The 27,177-nt window shown below is 37.4% G+C and overlaps 1 protein-coding gene across 2 annotated transcripts in view; it reads left to right on the top strand.

The window, feature by feature from the left end:
- The window catches only part of thsd7ba (thrombospondin, type I, domain containing 7Ba), a 185,870-nt gene that overhangs the window by 11,744 nt on the left and 146,949 nt on the right, over positions 1 to 27,177 (top strand). The window lies entirely within an intron of this gene.

Here is a 27,177-nt window from a genome sequence, read left to right as displayed (position 1 = left end):
GAGGATGCGTTTTTAGCGATCGTATTTCACCCTTTTGCCCTGACACCTGAGGTGCAAGAATCAGTGTTGCATTGTCACGATGCTGCATTGGCCCTTTGCTCTCCACAGCAGCTGCCTGCTTCAAAAGGCCGCCTGTTGATGTACTCTGCTCTCTACAGAAGAAGCTCCTGTGATAGTTCATTATTTTATTACACTTCAACCTGCAGCAACAGGCTGTGAGACATGTTTCTCTCTCCTCATTTGTAGTGCTAGATACAGTTTCTCTGCTCTTTTGCATCTAATTAGGACAAGCTGTGTGCCTCCAAACAATGGGATAATGGCTGGCACTCACTGGCTGTGCTGGTGCTGAGTGCCTTCTGGCCAAGCACCAGAACCTTGGAGTGGAAATCTCTCCTTACACAAATGTGGCACAGTTACGAGTGCCAGGGTATGCTGGTGCTTATTGGTATCCACATCACATCCACCTCATGAACTCTGGAGGGGCTTTAGACTGCCTGGTCTTTTAATTGTTAAATATTTTACTCAGTTTATAGCTCATGAAGATTTGAGAAGAAGAATATTTGTTGTGGCACAGTTATCTCACAGAAACAAGGTCCTGGTTTGCAGCTTTTGGTTGGCTGCAACCTTTTTGTGTGCACTTAGCACGTTTTCCCTGTACCTGGATGAGTTGTTTTCAGATTCCTTCCACAGTCCAAACATAGCTTGTTAGGCTAATTGGTGATTCTAAATAGGCTGTAGGTATAGATCTGAGAATGTATCCCTATCTGCCTGAGTTCACCCTGTGATGACCTTACTTCCTCTCCAGGGTGTACCCCGCCTTTCACCTAAGGGTCAACAGCAGGTGACCCCCCTCCACCCCCTCCTTGACCCTGAACTAAAGAAAGAAAGTAAAGAAAATCAAAACATGATTATTTTGTTGATTTATATTTCCACGTGAAACCAATTTTTTTTTAAATCCCGTTGTTTCTAAAAACCTGATTGACATTTGCCTTTTAGTATCACAAAATAATAAAAAATGTCCTCAATTCATATCATGCTGCTGTATAATTGCCTACAGTAATTTTGTTTAATCAAAGGCAATTTAGATTTTTAAGAGCTGGACTATTCATCAATGGTCCACGTGCGGGACCCTTTGTTGTGTTGATGAATGTTTAGCAATGAATTGCCTTCATCAAAGAGACGTAACATTTAAAATTTTAAAAAAAGAGCTATGCCATTCTGTCATCTATCTGCAATACGTCATCCTCGGCCTCAGTAAATAATACAACGGCGCAAGGATTAGACCACTTAACGTTTCAATGTGCCGCCCTGTGGATTTTCTTCTCAAATAGCTTTTACTTTCCTGGAGCAAACCCTTTCTCGTGCTCATAAATTGTTATTTTTTCATAGTTTTTCATTTGCCTATTGATGTTATTCTGAAATGGATTGAAAAAGACATTTAAAAATGAGAGATTAAATATGTCTGGATCATTCTTATTTATTATCTTAAATAAGGTATATGAGGCCATATATTATAAATTGTATAATTTGCAACCCAGCGTTTTCGGGTTCTTTTCTTGTTCATAAATTATATCTTTTGTAATTTATAAACAAGCTATATGCCTTGGACCCCTTAAATGAAGAAGCAGGTTGTAATAGCATGTTAGGGTGCAGAAACTGTAATGTTTGATGGTGTGGCAACATGTGAATTGCTTAGTGCCACTGAAAAGAGTTTTAGCTGAGAAAGGTGTTCTAGAGGACTGGAGGCTTCTACACTGGTGTTTTGTTCTCCCCTGCTTAACATAGTTTTCCCAATGGCAGGTCTCCATACATTGCCTTGTCATGCACAAGTGTCTTCATTAGAGCAGCATCGGTGCAGTTGTCTCTGTTGTGACAGCTCTAGTATCACAACAAACTGAAGAAAATACTGTCTTGGACTCTTAACCCTGTAAGACCCAACCCATCAAAAAAATTCTGATTTATTTGGAATTGAGATGTTTTTTAACCCTTATAACAAAATACACTTCTTTTTTTTTTTTTTTTTTGCTATATCTTGTTGCGTACGATATATTTTTATTATACATTTATTATATTTTTTGTTACATGTTTTTGGCAACTTTTCTGTTAACAACAACAATGTTAATTTTAGACAAAAAAAGAGTTTTTTCCATAACATTTTGAAATTATAGCAAGTATTGATCATGCCGATGAGATAGAGGTCTCAGAAACTCATGTTTCAAATATCAACTCATGTAAACTCATGTATCATCTATCAAGGGCATTATAGGCTTAAATTCTCAGGGAAGAAGACCATTAGTTTAGCAACATAACGTAGTAACAACCATGTAAAGAGTCAGAGTAAAAAAGAAATCAGTAGTGATGCACTTGGCCAGTTGCTGACAACTCATCCTAGTCTTTACCTGATTTCGGAGAGATAATCAGATGCATTTTGACCCCTGAGCATTGCTATTCTAATGTTAATACTCTCATAAATGCTCTGATCCATGAATGGCTAAACAACTAACTTCTCCTGTATTATAACTTAATCTTAATCTTGAATCTGTTTTTCTTAAAATGCTTTAATGCCAAGTAAAATCCTGCTTCGAGCAAAACTTGTGACTCAGCTGTAGGACTGTCTACCCATAAGGCACCACTTGCATCATGAGGCCAATCTGGAAAACGAAACCTAATTTTAATCTTTCAATTATTACATTTCTCTGCATTATTTAGATAGAAATATTACTAAAAACTGGTATTTTTTTTAGTCATTGTTGAATTAATTAATCAATTGGGCTTTTAACGATCTAATGTATGCATATAAAGGTTACAATGTTAAATTGCTTGTTTTTAAAGGGAGGCTGTACATTAACTTTATACTTTAACTTTTTAATTTTTGGTTTCGCAGAGAAAAGCTGCAATTAGGTTTGCAAATCCTAGCTTAATGGACAGATACAGAAAGAGCTATAGATGAAAGCGTACACTGCTGAACACATTGGAATGTATTTTGCAACAGCAAAATTAGTTTTACAAATGCTAAGAACATGCACTCTGTATTCTTATCAAACCCAGGAGGGCTCTTCAATATAAGGCTGGTAACCTTGATGAGTAATGCCTCCTCCAAGTCATGGTCACACTGCATGTTCTATAAGATATAACTGCTCTTTGCTCTCGTTAACAATAACCACATCTGCCATTTTTAGCAATGACACTGGAAAAGATCAAAAATATATACGTGATATATGTTGTGTGTGTTAACAAACCCAGTAATTCACAATCAAATATGAAGTAGATATCCTTGTAGGTACATATGCATGAAAATTCTGGTTTCTTGGATACAAACACTGAGCGTGAACTTATTAAGAAACCACATGTTTGTTCTTTCTTGGAAACATCATCTGCATCAACTTTAGTCATGGCAATTAAAACGTGTCATTGTAATAGCTCTCACAAAGATATACATAGTTTACTAACATTATGTAAAATATAATACAAGTTTGTCTATTCTGTCGTGTCAAGAAAAATATGTAAAGGGTTATCAGCACATTGCTGGTGCTACAGTTGAATAATTATTTAGAGTAAATAATAACAGCTGAATAAGATTCCAGTGGGCACAACCTAAATAGAAGGAAAAATGCTTTATTGCTGCTGTTGACAACACTTGCAGCTTTTTGGTCAATGGCTCACACCGGACTTCAAGGTGTTGTTTCTAACGCAAACCATATATTGACAGATGATGTCATCACAGTCATGGCCTATTGGGAAATCTAAAAAAAAAAAAAAATTTAAATCTAAAAAAACCCGTAACAGTCCCTTTGGAGACTGTCCAAAGTTCCAAATGATGCTGATGGAAAACCAAAGGTACACTGATTGGCATACAAGTGCCACATGGCAGTTCTAGTTGATTTATTCATGATTCTATAAAAATAAGATATGTTCACATTAGCATACTACTTGACAGAGTCACGGCTTAATCCACAGTGCCAGTTCCAAGTTTTCAACTCCAAAAACAAGATGCAGCAACCCCTGCAGCCAGCTTACAGTCTGCCTTTTCTTACCATCTATTTGACATTTTACATATAAAACTGTGCATTATTAAGTCAAAAAAAAAAAAAAATTTAAATGTGAATTTATAATCCATCAGCTTTCTTATCTTATCATTTCTTTCAACTATGGGAAGAAGCTGGAGTACTCAGAGGAAACCTACGCAGGCACAAGGAGAACTTGCAAACTCAACACAGAAAGGCCCATGAGGTTTGAATCAGGATCAGTCTTGCTGTGAAGTGAGAGTACTAACGATTGTGTCACACCTCTTATCACATGTTATTTGACATGGAATTCATTTCATTTTTTTGTATTTCAAAGACCTTCACTCTGTGTGGAAATGAAAGCTTGGCTCACCATTGATAAAACAAGTTACACAAGATAAGTCAGTTCCTTACATTTTATTACACAGAGAGAATTATTGTGTTTAAGCTCTTCCAAGTCCTCTTTTTGAAATTGCAGCATTAGAAAGGAAGGGGCATAGCAAGAAATCATTAGAGTTCTTTGTGACACTGTCTGAGAGTATAAGCTGATTTAATCACTGTGCTAGGAATGTTGGGGAAAATTCAGGTGGTCATGTTGAAGCCACAGATGGTATGTGAATCTACATTAGTGTGCTCATTGACTTTACGTCGTGTTTTCTTTAACTGGCAGATGGAGCATCAGCATTTAATCTCACGAATAAACTCTGCCATCACGGTCATTTATTACTTGTAATTAGTTGTATCATTTACAACCTCGGCATAAAAGCGGAATGTATCCGCTCTTCTGCGTTGCTACATCTTAGAAATGACTAGAAAAGCAAGAAGATTGTAATAATTACTGGCTTTAAATTCCAATCACTCACCACAAATTGACAGTCAGAAAGCATGGTGTGATTGATAAACTGATTAAATAATGAGATTATATTGTTATGATTACGCATTAACTCCCCTGTTAAAAATAATCATTAGGGTATTAATTGTTAAGAGATTAACTTCACTGCACACTGATTAAAATAAGTCACCTGCAGTGTTATATTTTTTTTCTCTTTTTTTTTTTTTTTTTTACAAATGAAGACTTTTGGTCAATTACTTGACCTGTTATTGTAGTTTTTAAAAGAGTGCAGTTACACATGCATGCACATGCACAACTGTACTTTATTCAGTCCATTTCCTTTCACAATACAGTGAAATATGAACTGCAAAAAATCATGCAGCATATGAAAAAGATAATCTTCTTACCATAATGGTTGCAAAACAGCTTCTGAATATAACTTTTTTCCCCTTTGGTGGACTAATGGAATTGTTCAAATTCTTACAACTAATTAATAAAGAGAATAATATTGGAAAAGTTCGAGAAATATTTAGTTTTATCTCCTGCCTTGCCTTGTAATTTTTCACCAGCATTGTTTGGCTTCTGCATCTGTGAATATCTTCCACCTGGAGCTTATCTCCAAAACTGAAGGTGGGCAAAAACCAGCCACTGACAGATTGGGCCTGTCAGCCCTCGAAACATTTGATTGGATTTGGTGGCCACTGTGAGGTCTCTGCTTTCACAAAGTGAACCTGCGCAGGGTTTTCCACAGAGACAGAATGTTCAATAAAGTCCTACTTTCAGCCTTCCCTTGCTCCCTCCTCCCTTATCTGGGAAGCACAACCAGATAAGTGCCTCACCCAACAAAGGCGATAGAGCACTCACACTGTGAATCCATATGTCATGCTGTGTCTTCCACCCCAGAGTTGATAGAGCATCAATTAGACTTCTAGTGTGGGGGGGTTAAATTTTCCTGTAATTGTTATCAATGTGTAATATAGTCCTGAGGGGTTCCTATCAAAGTACCATATTTAATTATGCTGCAATTACAGTGTCGCTGTATCGTCTTTGTTTCATCCCAACTACAATATTACAAACTATAGGTGCCATTTTTTGCACAGCATGTCATTGATAAACTTTTCTAAGCATTAACTGCATATAGCTGCAAATGTATTCTATATATGCATGTATAAGAGGTGTAGTATTTAGTAAACTCAATGCAAACTGAAAGGTTAACTTACTATTTAGATTGGGTCAGTGAATGGGACAGCAGGCATCTGCTTAGATCAGTCAAGGAAAACTTCAAACAGTTTAGGCCTTATTAAATAAATAATTTTGTTCCCTTTTAGTATTTCCTTCCCAAAAAAGCATCTCAAAGACGTCACTCACAAAGTGGTAAACAACTAATCCAGGCTAATCCAGGCGTATATCACAGAGTTATTCTCAGAGAGGCTCATGCTTAATGAATGTCAGCTGCTCTCGGTTTAATTGCATGTTTATTCAGCACTGTCATTTCCATAACATCACGCACCGATTTTGTTGCTTTGCTTGGTGCACAAAAGCTGCACATTTTTTTAGTCAGTACTATATTCCCGTGCAATGCAGAATATAAAATGTTAATGAAATGAAACTCTAACTAAGAGCATCAAGAAAAATCTTCTAATTTGTTTTGTAAAAAAATATGGAGGAAAACAAAAGTGTTTACATGGTACCAGGCGATGGAATCTGGGCCACAATAATGAACCAATATATTAATTCAGACAGGCCACTTTTTTAAAGTCTGCTCTAAAACGATTAATTATGATGGAACAGTGGGGGAAAATTCAACTTTTGCACCTCTGAATTTATCGTTTGCCACTTTGACAAAACTTGTTTGTAGCCATTTCAGATTAAATGCAGCCACGGTTAAGAATGCATTGTTTTGTCTTGGTTTCTGGTTGCAGCATGAGGTCTGCTGATCTCGTATTGTCATCGGTGCTATGCTGGAGACAGAAGGTAAGTTTTTATATAGCATCCTGCTGGAGATAAGAAAAACTGTAAATTGTATTGTTCTTATCATAGACTTGGTGGATAAAATTAATAGCTATTTTGCTTTCATTTCATTTTATTTCATACTTCTATTTTATACGTCTTTATCTACTCTGATAGTCTAATGTCTAGTGATTAGCTGCATTTAAATGCATGCGTGTAACAGTTAATATTCTAAACTAGTACATGGCGTTATGACTTTGTGCCTCTGACAGGCATGGCCAAAGACATTGTTTTGGGGCTGTCAGTCCATACAACAGGTTTCCTTACATAAAACATTTATTGAAAAAACCCAATGCAACATTAACATCAAAAGGTTCGATGCCAGAATGGAAGAAAGAGCCTAAATAGTTCATCTGGGTCCGTTTTTGTAGCCTTGAAGACCAAGGAGAGCTGCATCAGCTGACCCTCCCTTGTAAGGCAATTATTGAAAACTTCCTTGGAGACAGTGGGAGTGGCCTGAGAGACTGAAAGATGAACTCATTAGATGATTTTGATGATTAAAATGCAAAAACACAACTAAAGAAATGTGGTGCATGCCAATTAAATCGCAATCTTCACTATGGTTATATATCCTGTGAGTCTGGAGAGCCCGTGCAGTCTATAACTTCACTGGTTGTCAGAGGCATACAACTGCAAGGCCCTAATTATGGTTGTTGTTTGTAAACAATTTACAGTGTGTGTATTTCAGAAATGTTCCTGGGATATTGAGAGGAATGTTACTTGTCAAAATTTCAATTACCATCTAACTCACAGCAGGCACTGCCCTCCTCTACTCTCTCTCATATGTCTCTATGGCACATTGTTGTTATGAGGAATGCATTATTCAGTGCAGCAGTTGGTTACTGAGTGTTGATCCAAGACTCCATTTCCTGTTCTAGATTTGTTTATTCAAATGTGACAGTTGTGAAAAAGCTGTCTTAACGCTCTGCAACTGAAGGTCTGAGTAGATTACAAGATTAGACGATATAGAGATGTTCCTGTCTCTGTACTGTCAGCTCCTATAAGACAGATTAGTCACATACTGTTATGTTGTGAAAGCTTCATAGACCACAGTGACCTTTCCTTATTTCTTTAGCAATTACACAAACCACAGATATGTAACAACTACTTTTATTTTAAATGAATATAGGCCTCGATCTTTAATACCATATGTGTACACATATTAGTGAATGAGGCCAAAGAAATGAGCAGAAAATGAGAATACATTCAAATTTACAATTAGACAATTTGTCTAGCCTTGCTGGAATATATTGCATGTGTTAAATACATGGTTTTTTTTTAAATCTAACATTTTAAAACATGTTCAAGGCCTAATTTTGTTCTTAGCATATGTTAGTGATTCATAATAATTACAATTCAATACAGAATCCTTCTTTGGAAGAAAAAAAACAGCAGGCTGTTTGCAGACAGCAGGAATAGGCTATGTGCACATTTCTCTAAATAGAAAAATATGGTTGTCTTGAGGTGTATGGAGTAAGCAGTAAAGTTGGAGAAAACCATGACTGAGGTGGATGCTGCAAGGCACACTTCTCTAAAGTGCTGCAATAATTGATGCGCTGAATGTAAGTCATCAGTCATCATTATTTGTCTTCTGAGACTGAACTGGGGCTTAGGTAAAAAAAAAAGAATTTGGATTGAAATAAAACAAACAACAACAAAAAACCAAAACAGAGAAACAGGATAATGGACCAGAAGATAAAAACATTTATATGTAGGAGAGTGGCCTGACATGTGGTGGAAAGGAATCAGTTCCAGCAAGGACTTTCAACAACATGTAATTTCTTAAACACAGTCCAATCGGTGTAACGTTTATATTTTGTTGAAGAAGAACAAAAGGCGATGCAAACAAACTTTTTCCCAGCTATTTTAAACTGTAGGCCAGTGTGATGCTGGGATGGAGTGGCCACTAGCCATATATTCCACTGTCCAAGACATGCAAGAATGTGATCGACATGCCCACTTATTGACTTGCTAGGTTGTCTACAACCAGCTGCAGTGAAGCATTTATATATATGTATATATATATATATATATATATAGTATAGGATTTTATCAAAAATGTCATTTTAACATTAGGCATTCAGCTGACTATCAGTTCAGTTCAAAGACACTGAACTAAGTCTCGATGAGCCTGAATTGCTGCCCCACCAGTTCCATCATTGGTTGTGTGTCATGTAGATCAGTGGTCCCCAACCTAATATTTTCACGGACCGGCCTTTAAGGTGTCGTGGATAAATACAACAAAATAAAACTAGTACCGGTACCGAAAAAAAGAAGATTTATTCATAACACACGTGAAAAGACCCAGGAAGACCGAGTTAAAGATAAAAACGATAACAAAATAACGCTGAAAACCGATAAAACCCCTGAAAACCATACATTTCACACCTGAGCCTCTACTCTCGCGGCCCGGTACCAAACGACTCACGGACCGGTACCGGTCCGAGGCCCGGGGGTTGGGGACCGCTGATGTAGCTGGCAGACAAGTTGCTGCTCTGTTCCAGATGGTAAAGGAATGTCATGTGCTATTGCAATGTTGTGAAGGACACAGCATGCCAGAATGATCATGCACACCTTTTCAGGGCTGTAAAGTAACCCCAGCTGCGTCCAAACACCTCCAATGACCCTTGAGCTGCCTAAAGTGTGCTGCGTTATGGTGCAAGGAAGTGTTTGTAGCAGAATCTCTCGAGTAGTTATAGGTTTAGCAAATCAGGTCAGGCCAGGTTTATCAGATAAAAATATGGCAAAGAGAATCCAGTGTTTAGAATTAGTAAATTACATACTGCAAAAGACCTTCTGTGTTTGGTTTCCACCTTCTCAAAACCATTGTAGGTTCTCTCTGTGTGCTGTGGCCTGTCCATCAGTCCAAAGACATGATTGTTGGATTCATCTGTGATTCTAAATTGGCCGTAGGTAAAGATGTGAGCGTTTGCTTGTCAGTCTGTTTGTGTTAGCCCCATGATAGACGGGGTTGACCTGTGCAGGCTGTACACTGTTTTATGACAGCTTGGCTCCAGGCCAGATCACCCATGAACCTAAGGTGAATAAGTGCTTTAGAAAATGTATTCATATATTTTATCAAGTAGGCAGATGGAGCACAAACACATGGGTGCAGTACATTTCTCCAATAATTTTTGGCACTCGAGCAATGTCATGGAATTCCCCCTTAATGTTGCTCATCACAAGGAAATTAAATATGCTTGGACAATGTCCTGATGATGATTTTAAAACCTTTGGAATTGAATAGTTCAGGGAATACTACAAGATCTGCGCTTTCCCTCTGGAAAAAAGCTATTGGGTTAGCGTGGACTGTCTGAAGACTTGAATGTTGTTCCAAGGAGTTGTGTAGCTGCTGCAAAACTTCTCTTGGCAGTCAGGGATTTCTGACAAGCCATTTGTTACACTTCAAAATTTGTTATGTTGGTCTCTGAAGATAGCCTCTCTCCTGAAGGCGTGGGCTGCAATATATTCCAGCAAGGCTAGATCTGCCTTCATAACACCTGCTTAGAGAGTTGGAATCATTTATACACCCTCTCTGCCTAGACTATAAAGTAACCAGTTGGTTACCAACTGCATATATTTAATTTTATGACACTACAAATTAGCAAGAGTTCCTAAGAGTAGACTGGAACGCTCCTATATTAACATTAAATATTTTAATAGGAAGAAAACTGCAAATATATATTGGATATTTAATAGGATGCACTTGGGCAATTAATCCAAATAATTTTGTAAATTACGAGCTATTCTATGTATTCATTATTTGCTTTTCTTTTGTTACAGCTAGTATGTGACTAATTTATATGCATTAAAACTATAATAGATTACTTAGATATGGTTGGGTAAAATTGGATCCCGTGGCAGACGTCAGTCTAGGAAAATGAAAGGAATTTAACTCAATAAAGGAATTTAGAGATTTTCGCAGTTGCCATTTTGTGTTTAAAATGTATATTCAGAAACAAAAATGTTTTTCTTAGTTGACCAGACAGCTGTGAGCAACACAGACAAGATTTGCAAACCTAAAGTTTGATATCTGCATCTGTCTGTCCACTGAACAAGTTCTGCTGACTCTGCATCCAAAAGAAGTTGCTCATTAAGAGTCCCACCCCTCGTGAAAGATACTGGCTCTATGCTACACTACATCCTCAGCAATAGTAAAACTGCCAGCACAGAGTGGAGAGTTATTTCCAGAGCTAATGGGATCCAGACACTTTTATCTAGAGGTTTTATCAGTTGATTAACTAATGCATTGTTCTTCGTCAAGATGTAGCGAGTTGGTTCAGTCACCCTGGGATGAAGAGGTCAAGCCAAGGTGAGATCCAATCAGGCCAACAGCACTGTCCCAGGCTGGAGGGTCCTGGTGTAATTACACTCTCCAAGACGCCTGGTGAAGTTACAGATAAGGTGTGGACATTGTTAGGGGACGTTGGGAAGCCTTGTCTACACAAACACATTGTTTCACATTTTTCATGTTAATTGCATTGTCAGGATTTGGTGTTGCTTTGCATCATAAGCTTAAAGTTTCAAGGTGACTTTTTGTGCTTTAAGATTGTGGTGTGGAAAGCCTAGGTTGATAAATCCAAGCCTCTTGTGATCATTGTTAAGGCGCTTGTACGTGTATTTTAACTTTCTGAGGTCTAAGACATCACCATTGATGACCAACAACCCAAGCCATGAACTCTAACCCTGAATTTTGGATAACCGCAAAAAGAAATTTTGATTTAAAAAAAGCAAGCAAACTTTTTTTGTTTGAAAAAGGGTAAATAGTTTATTTTCTTTCTTTGTATCCTGAATGCCAATAGAGAGCATTTACAAAAATGAACTTAGAGTTAAGAAATATTTATCTTTAACAGGAACTTTTTTTCTTTTTTTCTTTTTCTTTTCAATTTCTTTGGTTGTCAAGTTGTTTTTATAGCTGTTATTGTTTTGGAAAACGTTTTATGCATTTTGTCCTATGTTTGATTTCTCTGTTAAGTGTTCATGTTACGCTTTGATTTTGGTATTATACAAAAAGAAGTTACGAAACAAAGTTCCTCTCTGAAAAATCGATGTTTGAGTGTGCATATATATTTAACACAAGATAGAAATATGAAGTATGATATAGCTTGGGATGCTTACAAGAACGCTTTCCACCATTTGTGTTTTCACTGCACGCCTGCAGATTGCTTCATTGTCTTGTACTAGTTCTAGAGCCTTGTATGGAATAGACAACAGCAAGGTTTCTGTTTGTCCTGCGTCTCGTTGCAAATAAAACATCCATTAAAAAGAAGACAATAATTGCACAAAAATAATTTCTGTTGGTCCGTTATGAAACAAGAGTGGTTTTTGATCAATTATTTAAAAAAGTAAACACGTATTATTGAATGGTACCTCCTATTATTCTATCAACATGCTGTCTCTGTCCTTTATTTCCATTAAGTTGTATTGTGTGCGTCTGAGCCATTGGATGTTGAATTAAAACATTTCTGAATTTTGGTAACCCTTTTTTTGTGTGACTAAAAGTAGAGACAGGAGCAGTCAGCCCATTAAAAAGACAAAACCATAACCGTCCATTAAAACTATTATAAAAAATATAATTGAAAAGAATCTCTGCGGTCAACATGAACTTTGAATATCCATTAACCGAAAGCATATCACTAATCAAATTTCTGATGCATGTGAAATTGAATTACACATATGCCGAAGATCAGCATTATTTCCGACGAGTGAGAGGCTCATAGTGTCCAGGTCATCCTTCTCACTCCCCCCATCTCAAGGCCCAATACAGCAGAGTAAATTTGTATCCTCTTGTGCATTGGCGTGTCTGATTGGTAGATCAAGTTTTATGTCCCCCTGTCTGTGACTCTCATTGAATTACCGCCATGTGGGCTGAGCAGCTGTTCCTGCTGGTCGCAGCAGGCTGCTGTCGTTAATTGAAGCGTAATGGGCTCAACAGCAGGGAAGGTCAGACAGAGCGCTCTGCTGATGCACAGCCCCTGTCTGATCATATATACAGTATACCAAGAAACTTTTTAACTCCCCTCCCGTGTTACACCTCCGTCAACCAGACATGTGAGTCAGCTGTTATCTTGATGCATAAGTAATACTAAAATTGCATTTTTTTCTTTGCAAAGCAGGTTTACCTTAAGCATGTTAACTTAATAATACTCAATGAAAAGAAAATAGTGGACAGGATTTTCTTTTTGCTGTGATAACCTTTTGTTCAGCAAGCAGATTTGATTTAAATGCGGAACAATTTGGTCTGCAATTTAACATTTCTTTGTTTTCTCTCCTCTTAGTCTGGTTTTCTTGCAGTTCGTGTAGAACTCTTTAACACAATACTACCTCAAGATACGTTCACACTGCAGGTCTTAATGCTCAATCCCGATTTTTTGATCAAATCCGATTTTTTTGTCTGCTTGTTCACACTACAAATAAAATGCGACAGCAAACGCGCTCTAGTGTGAACGCTCAAAGCGGCCCGCATGCGCAAAAGAAGACGTCACACACAACGCGTTCTGTTTAGACCCAGACCAAACAATATTGTTTGACTGATGGCCCTTAATATAAAGACTTCGGACTTTACGCTTCCCAATTTTTGCTTTAAGTTATTTGTAAATAACCTAATAATTATCCTTATTTTCTGTTTTAGAGAGGAGCGGTGCTTCAAAGGATAGTTGTAGATTTCTGTCAGAATCTGCAGATTATACAGTACAAATAAAATGTTCACGTTGTTTTCCCAACAGTTTCACTAACATCTACACTGGATGGCCAGGAAGCGTTCACAATGTCTTCTCAGGCCCTTCTCCGGCGCCGATAATTGGCGTCTGTCTTGTGTCAGTGACGTAAAAGACGGATTTAATGCGACATGACCGTTCAAACAGCAGTCGCTTTCTAAAACATCGGATATGTATCGGATTCAGTACCACATACGAAAGTGACCCAGCTCGGATTTGAAAATATCGGATTTGTGCCGTTCACACTGTCATAGCATGATCGGATATGGGTCGCATGGGGTCAAAAAAATCGGATTTGATGTGCTTTCGCCTGCAGTGTGAACGTAGCCACATTAGTCACATTATATTTTTAGTCACCTGTTAATAACTGTTATATATTTATATAAATCTTTGCGTATACTAACCTTGATTTGCTTGATCTTTATGTTGGGTGTCCAATCTCAGAAGACAGTTTGCTCCAGCAATAGCATAGCAATTCATCTCAGTGCTCACACCTCAGAGCTCCATGAATTATCCTCCGAGCTCTATTTATGTTTGAGGATTCAAAAAAGATTTCATGGATCACTGGCAGGAGATCAGAGAGGCAGTTTTATGAATCACAGAACCACAATCCTATTGAACACAGTGCAGTTATTGCAGGCATTGTTTGGCTACTTGAAACTGATTCTGTATTGTGCCGCTGACATTCTGAGCTTCTCCTTACAACAATACTTGCTTTGATGAAAGATCCTACGAAATCTTGATTGTATTGCAAACCAGGATTTGTGACGTTGTGGGGCATCCTGGTTTAAGTTGAACTGGAGATGTAGATTTGGTGTGTTTATGGGTATGGATGAGTCCCATATCCCACTGTGCTGCTGGAAGTCGAGGTTGTCATTTTCAAGTCTGACGTGGGAATATTTTAATCCTTTTTTTTTTCTTTCAGCCTGCTTCCTTAGTGAGATTCTTAGATGCTTGATGATGACCTAGTTTAAAAGTGTATGTCAACTGAAGAAAACTATAAGCTGTGTTTCTGATTGACCTTATGTCTCTAGCTCAAGTTGAATCTTCCTGACTGAGACCAAGAAATGTTACATTTCGTCAGGTAAAAATCTTTCTGTTTCTCCTCTTTCTGATTTGAGGTTATGTTGAAAACATTTCTCTGTTGCCAAAAGTTATAAGGCTATAGGGTAGAAAGGTCTACTTTTCCCTAAAGTAATCAGATAGTGGATGTGGTCAAGAGATATGTAACTGCACATTGTTTAATGCTTAAAATAATAATGACACATCTGAAAGATTTTGACTAAACCTGATTAACTTTTTAAATTATTTTTGGCACATTCTATCATATTAAACAAATCCACAAGGCTGTAATAACAAGGAGGGGGGGAAAAAAAAGCTCAGCTAAATGATCTTCCCTTTGTGTTTTAAACTCTCCGTTCCTGTTCAATTTGTACATCTGCTTTTACATTTTGTCAACAATATCTATCCATTTCATAGCTGGATAGTGTAGGGATATTCACAGTAATTACACGTACATGCAATTTCACGGCAGAAGCCAACTACAAATCAGTTTGAACTCCTCTGGGTTGTTCAGTAAAGTGGTGCAACATGCTTGGCCTTTTGTAGAGGAATGTATTTCCATTATTTGGCAAGAAATTCGGCAAATTTAAAGATGATGCGACTTAGCAATTCATAATATCTTTTACAAAGGTTACGCTCTTATTAACGCATTTTGACTTATTAAATTCTTTCATCAGATAATGAATGCAAGCACAAATCGATACAAGCTTCCATCCTTCTTCCATCTTAACATCTTGTTAAACCATTGCAGACGTATTCATTAAATGAAATGAAAAAGTAAAGGTCATTTTGAAGTTGCGTTGCCAATCATAATACAATGATCTTTATAAAACAACTTGGGTATTTTCATTCTTCTGGTATAGTATCAAAGCAATGCTGTACTGATGTGTCATTTTCGCTTGTTGTTACACTGAAAATGCTTTATTTTGCTTAGTATTCTGTTTCTGTCCCTTATGCTCTCAAAATTGAGGGAAAAAACAACTTGCCTTTCATAGAGTAGAATTGGTGTACCACTTCCTAAATCCTAATCCCGATCAGGTTGAGTGGAGTTTCTTTTGATTTCTTTTGATTGTGTGTGTGTGTGTGTGTGTGTATATATATATATATATATATATATATATATACTGGTTGCAGCTGCTTCCACATAACCAAAACATAAAACCATGCATTGAAGGTAGTAATAAAGTATTGTACAGCTTTCAGCTATGTGGTTATGTTGTATACTTTCAACATTTGACATTTTTTCTAGTTAAAAAATAATCAAATTTAATATGCATCTTTAAAATAATGTTTTATACCAACACTTTCAAGACTGTGATTGCACAGATCTTACTTTGCAATACCACAATACCCTGAGTTCAGCATGGCACCATTTATGAAGATGTCACTTGTTCTTTTCTGCCCTTAAAATGCACACTAGTGCTGATGTAAGGCCTCCTTATTGTTTGCTTGGCTCAACAAGCTGCTAGGTTTAGCAGTTTTATTCACTGTCATTTTCCCTAAGCTAGACCTAAGCCATCATTTCTCTGTGTCAAAGCACTTTTGAATTGAATTACAGAAATTCTTTATCCCTTACCCAGTTTTACACACAGAATAAAAGGCTGACAGCTGCCTGTCAAACCAAGTGCTTTGCACATTGTGACTAGTACAAGATCGAAGAGGTCTGGAATACAGAAAGCCACTTTTGAACTCTATCCATGTTTTTTTTGTTAGGTTTTTTTTTTTTTGTCATGAATCTTTCTGAAAAGATAAGACGCAACACTGCACTTCTAGCTCTGGTCTGTACATTGACTTATTTCAATATATTTTTCGAAGATAGAGAGAGGCAAAACTGTTCATATTAAAATAGCTGGATGTTGCATTATATAGGCCGCTACCTCTGCAAAATCAAGGCAGTCCATTTCTTCTCACTCTGCGCTCAAACCTTTCCCCTCTCTACCTCTGCAAGAAAGCTTGGTCATATTTGCTCACAAGTTCTTCTCATCATTGCCAAGTCTGAAACTTTAGTACTAGGTTTAGTAACTTTACAGACCCCCAGTGGCTTCCTGGATCAACCTTAACCATGCTTTCTGTAAAAGATTGCACAACCCCACGAAACTCCAGCTGCTGGCACTCTTCTCTGCTCCTACTCTGCTTTTTGACCGGTAGCAGCACATTCAGCTGAACTGTGAATAACCTTTCTCTTTAGGCATCATTGTATATTCAAATATACTCAAAATCACAACACAACATCTTTAATTATTTGCGAACTGATTTTGTCAAACAATATCAGGTTAGGAAAAAAAACAGTGACCACCTGGTAGGAAATTGACTGGATCTGATGGGCGAGAAATATATTAGACTGGAAACATCATCTGTTTTCCAAAAATAGACACCTCAATAAGGAAAAATGAGAACAGCTTTACGGGACTTCTTGGAAAATATATGTACATGAGCACAGAGAGTAAAAGAGGCGAACACAAGGCTGACACCAGCTGACACTAGGCAAAATGCAAGTATGATGCAATAGCGTCATGGACATGCTAATTAGTGCCTGATGCCATTCAAGCATGCTTTTGCAGTTTTTTATTTAACTTCTAAAACATGGAGTGAGGGTGTGCATTTTTAAATAGGGAGGGAACTAGATGATAATGTCCCGCTTGGTTGTGATTTGAGTCATTTGGAATACATGCGCCTCACATGCCAAATAAGCCCAAGCTGAACTCAATTTAAGAAAGAAACAAAAAAAAACTTTATAACTGTTAATTTGTGAAAATTTAAAGAGCCTCAGCTGTGGGAAAGTACAAATGAGAACTGCACGAGGCCATTTGGAGATTACATCTTCTGTCACTTCTTGCAGTGTTTCTTCATCAGATCATGGAGTAAACATAACAGAAAAATCAGTCAGACTTTATCATGGTAGCTGTGTGTCAGACTTAATTAGATCACTGTGTTTTAAGCCTTAAAGCTATTTTGCTAATGACAATATCAAAAAACAGTGTCATGGTAACAGTCGATGAGGTCAGTTACAGAGCAGATGTAGTTTGTGGGTACACCGTGTTCTGTCAGGACAAGCTAAGAGTTATTAATATACATAAATTTAAATCATATTACAGAAAGAGTGTTGTCTTCTGTGCAATATTATTTTGAGTGTTTCTAGAAATGTCATTATTCCTGAAAGACTGTATTTTTCTACATTACAGCTCACATTTGGCAAATTGTAAAAATAAACTGTTAGACTGGAACAAAAGGCTGGAGTCGCTCTGCAGCTGCAGCGGCAAAGAAACTGCAGGAGGCCACAGCTCTATGTTGGTCATAAACTGAATACTGCCTTCAAAGTTGCGCAACTCCTTCATACACCAAAAAAAGCATGTGCACATTTGCCTTTGGGCACTTTCTTTAGCTCAGCATGCATATCTAAGACGTTTGCTAACCAAGCCAGATGACTTCCTGTAGCCTCTGCGCACACTTGAGAATGATAAGACTGAAGAAACATATGGTTCCTTTAGAAAGCTTGTGTATCCATAGTTTAAACTGTTTTTCTCTATGAGTAGTTAACTGTGGGATGTTTTTTGGAAAAGTGTGACAAAAAGGAAATTGTATTAGTTTGTACTAGAATTAATAGCGGTATAAATGCTTTATTAAAGCTTTTTTGTATGCACCATTGACTTAAAAAAATGAATAATTGTGTTCAGTTTGATAAGTGTGTTTGTGGCTGCAGACATGAAAGTTTTGTTTATGCGACTTCAATTCATCTGGCTTTAATTACTATTTATTTCCGTGGTTTAAGTGAGGGTATGATAAGTGTGGTCATCTTATTTGTTGTCTAGTTAATCAGCTACAATCGTGAAGAAGAACGTTTTCATGGATGATGCATGGACTGTATTTTCTACTGCTGCAAAATACTTAACTATATAAAACATGATTTATAGCTGAGTTAGACTTAAAAGCTTGATGCAGTTCATCCAGGATGATGTAATGATGTTGCATTAAAAGATAAACTGATATTTCAACACAGTAGAAGTAATATTATGTTATATTTTACTTTTATCTTTTATATAATTAAATTTTTACAAAGGTAATTTACTTTTGCTTGACTGCAATTTTCCAGCACATTTTGTGGACCAATTAGTCAGTTACATTTTGTGGTTGTTTGTATCAGTTGTATTAGAATTCCACAAGTCCTAATGCCAGTTCTAATTCTAAAATTGATTTAATCACCTTTTAAAGTAGTTTTTTTCAATTACATTGATTTATTTAATCATGATCTTTTATTTCTACATGCCCAGTGTTAACAAAGACACAAAATCTTGTGTTTTCACAGACTGAATGATAAAAAACTGTTAAAAGTATGAGCAGTATCTAGCTACCTTATATGAAATCGCCTAAAAAAACAGTTGAAACAGCAAATGCAAATGTTATTTTTGCAACAGGTCATAGAGTGTGCATGCATTCACAGTCACAGATATGCACAATCTGTGTTGTATGCATTGTTTTGTGCTTTCAAGTGCTGGAACAAAGTTTGGCCTGGTTTTCTGTTTCACTTTCACGTTGACGTTATCTCTGAAATTGTACACGGCGCTGTTCAAAATAGTCATAATAAAATTATTTATAAACATAATCCAGAACGAGAATAGATGCATGAGATAACTGACACTAATCACAAACATAAACAATTTAAACATTTGTGTGTGAAAGTATATTTTAAAATGTGTAAATTGTAACGTCTATTGATTTTGAAGAATGCTTAAAGTCTTGAAGCAACAACTGCAAAAAACATGATCACAATCACAATCCACTTACTCTTGCAAATGAGATTCGGCTATAGCGAACGCTAAAGTGTGCTTAGGGAGCACAGTAGCCAATCATGTACGAGGGAGAGTTGAATTATTCAATGTACACTTTGCAGCCATTACAATCATCCCTGATTATTGTGCATCCTTTGAAAGTCTACAGCGGGTGAATACAACTCTATCGAACAGCCTCCCACTCGGCAAAGAGCTTCATTGTTATTGCCAAAACAAAGTAGGCACTTATTTCGTTTCATGCTATACCCAACATAAACACCCAAGGAGTGAGTGACAAATTGCCTCTCGAGTCTATGCTGATCAGCCTTGTGTGGCACTAACACTTGCGAGCGACATCAGTTATCCTAATGGTGAGCTGATAGCACTGGCTTTTTTCCAGTGGACATGGCTGCCTGTCAGATCTGAGTCAAACATGTGAAAATAATAGCTTTCTTTTGTTCAGCTACCTGACATTGTGCATGTGGCACCACATTTTACACATCTATTCCTTTCTAGGATTTCTCTTTATTACTTTGAATCTTTTCTTTGTTGGCCTGTAGATAAAAATCAGATGTGTAGGTGCTTAAGCTGAATTTTATGTAGCAATTAAAATTAAGAAATCAGTGAGGGGAAATACAGCAGCTGTCTCATGACCAGAGTTCTTCCCTTATATCCAGACTCACAAAGAAAACTGGATCAATATAAGGTTAAGGTTTAATCCCTGGAACACCCGCCAATCAATACAGGAAGTCAGCCATTTGAGTGCCTTTCTTCTGTGTGGAACCATAATTCCCAGTAAGAGACACTGGGCCAGCCTCCCCATCTTCTGCCCTCCTCTTTTCCATCCATGGCTGCGCTTTGATAATCCATACAGCTACAGGCTCAGCATGCTGTCTCTCAAGCAGTCTTTATCTATTGTCCTGAGCCCTTATCTCTTGGCACAGTACTGGTGCCACCTTAAAGCACAAAATGTCAACTTGTTCCCCCTCACATCCCTAAATGTGAACTTTGAGTTCTGACGCAGTGGAGCTTATAGAGGACACTTCAAAAACTGTGAGTGTTTGAGTGGTTGTGTCTGCGTGCGTGGAACTGCGCTCTCCTAACGACTTTCTGTTGTTGAAGATTTACTTTACTTGTGTTTGATGGCAGGGAAATTTGAATATGTTGTGCTCTTGGGCAGGTGCTTTAATGTTTTTTAAAAAACATGAGAAATTAGCTCTGAACGTTTCTAAATGGCAAACCCCATATAATGTGTGTTTTTATTAAGTGTGAAATCATCGTCTTTGTTTCAGTCCCACCTGCAGTTTTGGAGTGATGCACATGACGGCATTAATAAACACAATAATTCATTGCATAAAAATGATCACATTGTTTCAAATATGTAAATGGCACAGTGTGAGGAAAAAAAACATAGTGGTGTGTGACTGGGTTATTAGCGCTGTCGTCAGTGTTGATGGGTTTGGAAAGGTCAGTGAACAAAGTGAACATAATGTTCTGACATTTAGATCTGAGAGGGGGGGAGATAATAATAATGTTTTTGATGACTCAAAATACAAAAATTATCCCTTTATACAGGAGCTAAATCCTTGTCTTAGGCTCTGTTTAGGTACTGATACTAATTCCTATTTTTTGTAGTCTTACAGATCTTATTTTGAGCATTTGTAACCTATTTGTCCTTGTTCCCAATGACTTATTATGACATTATAAAAATCTTTGCAACATCTTGACTCTGAAAATATTAAATTCAAAGATGAATTTAAAAGCAAAGTTCACCTGCAGTGGAGCAGCTTTCTTCTTTAGCTGATATTGGCCAATTGCAGGATGTACTGAGCATATGACAGAGTATTGTTTGATATATTTATGGACACTAAAACCAACTGTTAACTGTTAACACTGATTTAATTTTTGCAAAGAAAATCAAGTCCCGTGTCAAACTAGAATGCTACATTTTCGGTTTCCTCTTTCACACAGCGTGCAACCTCTTCTTTCCTCAACACGCTGGAACATTTTGACATTTTTTTACACCACCCCAGATTACCACTTACAAAAAAGAACAGACTTCCCATCGTCACCACTTATCACAAGAAGCAGGCTTTTAATTTCACCCATGGTTCCCCTCTTCTCCACGTTTTTCCCCTCTGTATAATTGACTTTTTACAGGTTTCAACCATCTCTGGACATCTTCTGCAGGCTAGGCAGGTATCAGCTCCTCCTCTACCTTTACTACATACATACACTTGGACACACACAAACACACACTTGGACACACGCAGATAAATGCACACAGCTCTCAGTACATTAACAGTTATTTTCCAGGGTAACATTCGTGGCTTCAGGGTCCAGGTGTCTCTGCAGCTGCTGACCCACGTTATCAGCCAACCTCAGCAACCAGGCCTCCTCGAAATTAATCCTGACGCCGTCACGCTACTTCTCTTGCTCACACTGATGGCTCCCTTTCTGTGCGACAATCCCCTCCGGATCCTAAGCAGTCGGGACTCAGACACGCTCACCTGCATACCCTAGTCCCACGAGATGTGTCTATCAATTGAAAAGGGGAGATGGAGTGACCAGGATTACAGCCACGGCTGAGATAATTATAAGCTTTTTTAATGAAGGGGCGGTGGAGGCTGGGAGGCCAGGTGGAACAGCTGCACAAAACAAATCCGATTATCCAGGAACCGTTTTTTTCCTCTTTCAGCTTCAGCATCTATCGCTGCCTTTTGTAGAATATTTTCCTGATCTGCTTCAAACATTTCACACATTGGCTTTTAGAGTTTCTGTTTCTGCACCAAATCCTTATTTATTTGTGCATTTTTTTGCTCTGTTTTGCACATACTGTCAGCACCTTTAATTTGATTGAGAATGACCTACCTGTAACATGAACCAAATCATAGTTACCATGCATGAGCGATACCCTCTCAGTAAAGTGTAAATGAACCTTGACAAAAAATCTCATGCAGCCTTATTCACTTAAAAAAAAGAAGCAAGTGTTACTTGTGTTATTCAAGTGCGTCAGAAATCCACAGAGGAAGAATAACAAAAACGAGCCTTCTTCCAAAAATAAACGCATAAAGACAGACACGTATTTTATTTCTCTCCTTTCTAAAACAAGTGACACTGCTCATCTGAAAATGTAATTTACACAAGTGGAGGTATCAGTAGTCAGTATGAAAGTTATGTGTGACACTTTTTATGGCAATATCATTTGTAGGAGAGGTGCGAAATGCAGAAAACGGGTTTAATTTATTTAGACATAAAAGTGCACAAAACCTGATGTAGTTTCACATGTAATGGTTTAAAACCACTTCAGGAGTCCACATGGCCTCCTGAAGTGGGAAAGTACAGTGACCAAGCTTGTAATTTAAAACATGTGTTGGTAGGAGTCTCTTCCAAGTGTCATTTGAATGAATGAGTCTTTAGGTTAGTCCTAGCAAAAAGCACTAAAATCCCAAACAAGAGGCAAACTACTTGAGGCAGCTTCTTGAAAACATCCATTAATATATCTCTTATAGAAAGACCCTTGATCAAGGTGAAAATGATTTGGAGAGATGAGCAAAGCTTCATCAGTGACGGGCTGCACCTGCAACAGACCCCAGGCGTCCTCACTCTCAGAAGCCTGCTTCATAGCAAATAAATGCAATTATTAGACAACTGTTCATAGTAACATGTGAAGAAACGACAGCTTGAGAAATCTGTTTTTTCACATGTTTATTTGTTACCCAATTAAATTAAATTTATATAGCACCAATTCACTGCAACAGTCACCTCAGTCCATCCACCAGGGTGGTATCACCGTTGTATATGAATGAAGTCAGCTGTAATTTGGTGCTTCCTCTTTTTTCTTCTCCCCTGCGGTGTCCCCCTCACGGAAACCCTGAAGTAAAACCCTGAAGTGCTTCACAAAGATACTAAAATAAAAAACAAACCTTCATACTGTACATACATACTTCACACCTGTACAATTAGTATTAACTTCTAGCTCTTGGTAAAACTTGCAAATTCCAAACAAATTTCACTGCAACTCTGTTCGCTCTTTTAAAATGCAACTATAAAAACTTATCAGTGTTGTAGATGTTATGAAGATCATCACAACGTAGTACAGGGAGGCCTTGCAGTACAATGGCGCACTTGTCTGTGAAATCTGGCTTGCAGAACTAAACAATGAACAAATGGATTACAACATCATGAAACATTCAATAGCACAAAAAACTTCCAAAAACAGTAAAAGCACCATCTTGTTTGAGCTAACAACTACTGCCTGGAGAAAGGAAAACTCATAGGTTTATTGTAATCAGCAGTAACAAACAAAACCGCTCATAAAATAATGTAAATTTTCAACAATTTAAAATAGCAATTTAAGTTTTACATGAGTTTATACTCACAATCTGCAGGATTTAGGCTCTTAACTTAAATGTTGTTATTGGGCCATTTCATCCACATCCTAATTTACTTACAATATATAATAACACAGAAATAGTTTCAGCCATGCAAGTTCAATATAATAATGGGAGAACAATCTATGGAGTGAAGTCACGCTCTTATAGAAACAGTCATGTTCTATACAAATTATACTTAAAATAATTGTCAGATATGATCCTAATCTCTTGACTCGTCTGTGGAGAATTTACATTACAATGCACTACGAATGCGCTTTAGGTGGCGAACTTCAAACAGGCCATTGGGTTTCTAGCTCTCCACATCTGTCCACAATACACAATTTAGATTTGAAGTTAATGAAGCAATCCCAAATTTGCTGCTCTTCTTCTTCTTCTCCATCTATTTGGCAGATTCAGCACAGTTTAATGCAGTTTCCTTTCTCCCCATGAAGCAATGTCATTGTTTCCTTTGATTTTCACTCAATTTGTTTAACATTGCTCCACAACAATGAGTAAACTGCAACTCAATACAAGCTAGTATATTCTTCATTTCCAAAAAAAGGTAAGCAATGTATGTAAGCCACGGAAGCTACTGGAATTAACAGTGTACAGTGAGGCAACTTAAGCTCTTTACAGTGTTTTTGAGGGAGACTTATCTTATTCTTATCAAAAATGTTCGCATCAGTAAAAGGGAAAAAGCTCATTATTTTGCAGCTTTGTTCTGGTTGTGCTAATTTGACATTCTCGAGGTCCTTTTTCATGTCTGCGATGAAATATTTATGGTGTGAAGAAAATATTCTGTGAGAATTATCTGGCTATCAACACAATGCTCTGTGGCTTTGTGTTAGGCATTACATCAATTGGAATAAATCTTTTTCTAAAGGCCATTGATTCACTTTGAACAAGGAAATCTGTGAACAATTAAAAGGTGCATGAATATCTACCAGTGAAATTTAACAGCTTTTACATGCCTAAAACCACTTTGATGCCCAAAGGTGTCCTTTTACCTTCAGCAGTAGAATACATCAGACAGTCTTCCAAATTAATTTCTGTCAATTTTTTTGGATGAACATTAGAGGCACAGTAATTATTATTTTCTGTCAGAGGTTTGATTTTGATCAGTATAGCAGAGGAGCTTGTATGTTCAGACAGCTGTGGGCTACAGCTTTGCCTAGTTTAATTGTTCCTTTCAGCAGATACAGAAATATGGAAACATTGATGAACTAAAATCTTCACATTAAGGCATAATTTAAAAATAGACTTCACCAAACACCAAAAATCCCCCTAAAATACTTCCCCAAACAAAACAAGACTGGCAAAAAGATTTCCTCTCTGCATGAGAGTATGTCTGATGTCCTATTACATGTGACATAACTCATTTGATTAAGAGATTCTCTGCAGCTTGTGCATATTTAAATATCATATGGAGCATTTTTTGTCTGATCACATTTACTTTGTCATTTATCTTCCAGGCATTCACTGAATTTCCAGCCCAGCTCAAAGTTATTTTTTTAAATAACCATACAGAAACTGAGAAAAACAATCAACACATTGTGATAAAAAAGACCCGAAAAATCAACGAATAGATCAGAATTAAGATGGGTGGTATTGTTTAGCTCATCTTTATTTGGTGACACTTATGGGCGTGGCTTATTTATATATGTATTTTTTCTCCTGTTATCAGTACTGTGACCCCCGTTGGCTGGCTTAACTGGCCATACCACTGCATCTATAGCTCACGGAGGCAGGGAAAAAGAGCCATAGTAAGTTTGGTGCCACAATGATAAACATGCAGCTGATTGAGTTCACAACCCTGGCTTCAGGAGCAGCTGCTTGGGCTGCCAGACTGTTTGAGGTGCTGGCAGAATTGAGATACCTCTCTCTTTCAGATACTGCCACATACAACATCTTAACAGTCTGGGACTGAATTCATGTACGCATTGCATAATATACTGTCTGTTTTAGTGAGGTGATTAGTGACTTTGCAGTGCAGCTGTCTCTGATGTTTGTCTGCCAAGGTACCGAGCTGGGAACTGGTTTATGATATGGTGAAAAGCTTGGGTCTGTGGATGCTGCCAAGCCTGTTCATTAAATGCGGAGCTTCTTTTGAGATGCAGAATTTAATTTATTCAATGTTTGGATTAAAGTCTTAACTCTAAAATGTAACAGCAACTAGAAATCATTTAGCAGATGGCAATACACAAGGAATGGCCAAGTTCAGTGTATCAGCTGATGTTTTTGGAGCACACATTAGACATTTATTTTGTTTTATATATATCTGTCCTAAGTTTATATTGGCAAAATATCAAGGTCTTGACTTCCAGCAGTGAGGCAGGTAGCTGAGGATGGATTAGCAAATTCCACTTTTACAGTTTTTATAGTAATAGTACATGTATAGCATTAATAGTACTTATTAGCAGTTTTTGGAAAAGCTATGAAAGACTGTAGAAATCATTCCTTTTTTTTTCTATTCTCTTTTTTATTGAGTTTTTGTGAACCTCTGCAAACGACAAAACCACCAGAATACTGTACAAGGGATGGACAACCTTAATGTCATTTACAGACCTCAATAATTTCAAGAAACACACTTGCACACATTGCAGAGCAAACACTCTGCCTTGTCAAGAGAGCTTTTAGCTGTGGGACTGGAGTATAGTGCCAAGCCAGGCGAGGTAAGCTCCTGAAGGGAGGTGAAAAGCATAAGGCAGGTTTAAGGTTGGAGGCAATTGTTGTCAGGAGAGAGGATGGCAAACACTTCTGCCTTTGAGCTTAACTTAAAGGCAGAAGATGTTAAGCAGAGAAAGCTGAAGAGACTGCACTGACCCAGTGTCAAATAGATGTGGTGGCTTAGGGTAATACATAACCTAGAATTTGAACTACTACACTTATTTAAGCTAAAGCAGATACTAATTTATTTTAATCACCCAGTTTAATTACTCTTTGTAATTGCTAAATGTGAAATGAGGTAATCAGAATTCATTCATGTGTGATGTAAATGTGTATATTAAATTAGATGCCATTCTGTCAAAATGTTGATGAGACATTTCAATGAAACACTAAATTTTCACCCCACTGTGGTGCTAGATAAGAAGTCGGCAAGATTAATCACCTGAGGACTCTACATCAAGTTTGTGGGATGTGTTTGAGCAGACTAATTGTTATTTTTCAGTCTGGAATCACTGGTTAACAGACTGGCAGTGACATCCCTTAAGCTGCATTGGCAAAAACAAAAGTGGTCGATTTAAAGCTCCCAGGATTGTACGAAGTGCCGTATTGTCCATCTTAAGGTTACTGTTGTGATTTAAAGCACACAAAAATACTTATTTCATTATTAACTAAAGTCAGACAAGCGGTAAGAAAATGATACGTCGCACATGCACCTTGACTCTAATAAACAACAGACTGAATAAA

Source organism: Perissodus microlepis, chromosome 16, assembly GCF_051167445.1.
Source record: "Perissodus microlepis isolate ML-2025 ecotype Zambia chromosome 16, ASM5116744v1, whole genome shotgun sequence".
NCBI lineage: Eukaryota > Metazoa > Chordata > Actinopteri > Cichliformes > Cichlidae > Perissodus > Perissodus microlepis.
The sequence above is the reverse complement of the archived record's forward strand: the minus strand, read 5'-3'. Positions and strand labels throughout refer to the sequence as shown.